Source organism: Oryzias melastigma, linkage group LG16, assembly GCF_002922805.2.
Source record: "Oryzias melastigma strain HK-1 linkage group LG16, ASM292280v2, whole genome shotgun sequence".
Lineage (NCBI taxonomy): Eukaryota > Metazoa > Chordata > Actinopteri > Beloniformes > Adrianichthyidae > Oryzias > Oryzias melastigma.
Window position 1 is genome coordinate 11079117 of NC_050527.1, and position 2710 is coordinate 11081826.

Sequence of the window (2710 nt, forward strand, 5' to 3'; positions counted from 1 at the left end):
TTTAAACATGGCATATTATATATCATAATTATAAATCATTACATTTCCGCTTTATTTCAAGTCTTATTTTTTGTTTTCTTTTTCAGTTGTATACTTTGTGAGAAGAACATTGTTCCTACATTTCCATGTCTCTGCCACATGAGTTATAGCTTCCAGCCAAATCCAGCTGCAATTTGTTTAAGTTATGGCTGTTTTGTGTGACTTCCATCTGGATTGAATGACAATTTTGAGCAGCTACAATAATAATAATAATAATAATAACATCTGAGAGGCTGCATTTATATTCCGTCTCGCACAGGTAGCGGAACCTGTTAAAGTTCCTGCATTTGATTGTACACAGAGATGAGAAAGCCCTCCAAGAGATGAAGTAATGAAAGGCTTTTTTTTTTTCTTCTTTTGGCTTAATTGTGCACTCCATCCGCTTGTCTGTTAGAACTCCCTTGAGATTCTTCTGAAAACAACATATCAAGATGTTCACGAGGCGAGTGAGGAAAAATAGGAGTTGACACGCAGCATTGAGCTGTCAGGCTTCAGGTTCAGCAGATTACTGTTCTTGCCTGAGCTGAAATAAAGTATTATGAACACGCTTTGGTATGAAAACAGCAGTCAGTTAGACAGGAACTTAAACAATTGTTCCATAATGAGACAAACATACCTTGACAGTTCATGACGGAGAACAGCGACCCAAAGTGAGGAAAGAGATCTCAGTGAAATATTCAGATTTATCTGCAGGCAGTCAGGCCCTGCTGAGGAAACACAATTTTGGGGTTTTGACAAATGTCATCTCTCATCCTGCATAGGTAAATATTTCTACACAAACGTTGTGCTTAATTTTGCAGAGAAGTGACTGCAGAGCATTTTGATTAAAAATAAATAAAAAAAAACAAAGCATTTAGGGAAGGAATTACATGATTTCAATGTTTGTTATCTTGGATGTGCAGACACAAGCGTGCACCGGGTGACACTGACTCACTAAATTTTGAGAGAGACGCAGTAGCTGGAAGTGGAAACACGGTGTATTTATAACCCTCTGTGTAGGAACACAGCTATGGAAACTTTGACAACCAGTCATCTACAGCTTTATGTTCATTATAACAAGCATCTGAATCTTGATAAGCCACAAAAGAAAACCCACTGGTTTCTGAATTAATTATTATTTGATGCAATCCAAGATTTTCTTTACCTTCTATGGTTGTCTATGTCTATTTGCTTTGACTGTTTTGTGGCTTTAATTAATAATGTGGTGTGTTACAGTCTCTCCCAGGTTATTTAAAGACCTACTCTGATCAAAATTGTGTTTTTAACATGTTCTGGTGACATTTTTTCTTCATGATGGACGACATATATTAAGAGTTATTAACCTCAAAATTGCATTTTTGAGTATTAATTTATTGAAATTGTTGTAGATCAGAAGCGGACAAAAAAAAGTTGTATTATTTGTTAGAAATATAAGTATTTTGAATAAATTGTAAAAAAAAAAACATAGTTCAAGTGGTAATAATTAGTGTTAGACATATCTTATAGATCAAAACATATAATTAGACTGTATTATTAGTTCAATTATATTCACAGCAGCAAAAATAAAGAACTGCTTTTAAATCACAATACATTTTCTGCATTTTCCATGATTATTTCACAGCAAACTTAATTATTTTCATAAAATTGTATCAAATTCAAATCAGTTAGGTGGGCATTTTTTGAAAACTGTGACAGCTCTGTGAATTTAAACAGATCATCCATCCATCCATCCATCCATCTTCTCGACTGCTTTGTCCCTTTCGGGGTCGCGGGGGTGCCGGAGCCTATCCCGGCTACTGAAGGGCGAAGGTGGGGTACACCCTGGACAGGTCGCCAGTCTGTCGCAGGGCCTCAATCACACACCCATTCACTCTCACATTCACACCTAGGGGCAATTTAGAGTCACCAATTAACCTATGAAGCATGTTTTTGGACGGTGGGAGGAAGCCGGAGTCCCCGGTGAAAACCCACGCATGCACGGGGAGAACATGCAAACTCCACACAGAAAGGTCCAAGCCGGGATTTGAACCGGGGCCTTCTCGCTGTGAGGCAAGAGCGCTAAGCACTTGCGCCACCGTGCAGCCCTTAAACAGATCATTCAGAAGAAAATAAAAATCAGAAATTACTTTAATAGAATAAAAAAAAAGAAAGAAAGAAATTATACCTAGAATTGTCCAAATAAGGTGAGTTTGAGGAGAGCATAAGAGGTTAAACTTAGAAAATAAAAGACACTCACAAGACTCTACTTAGTTGCTTACTACAATTTCTATTAGCGTTCTTAGTTTTTTGTGCTCCTTTTTATTTTGTTTTCATTTGACATTCATCATTTATAGCATATTTTCTGATCCTCTTTAAATAAATATCACCGTTATAATATCACTTTCTGTGCAGAGAAAGAAAAAAGCGAACAGTATCTCCTCCGAGCGGAGAAGGAAGGTCCGCTTTTGCAGTGGTGGCTACTGCTGCAGCTTAGCCGTCCTCTTCTGTTCTCAATCTCTCTCTGTCTGCCCACTCCCTCCGAGACAAATTCCCGGCATGGTTTCTCCCCCTCACCGGTGTTGTGAGCTGAACTTCCCTCTGAGAGAAAACAGGATTAAAGAGTGGACGCAGATTTGGCTTATCCTCCTGAACACATAACTGTGCTAAACCCCACTCAATATGATTCCATTTTAGAGATTCCAATTGACCAGCT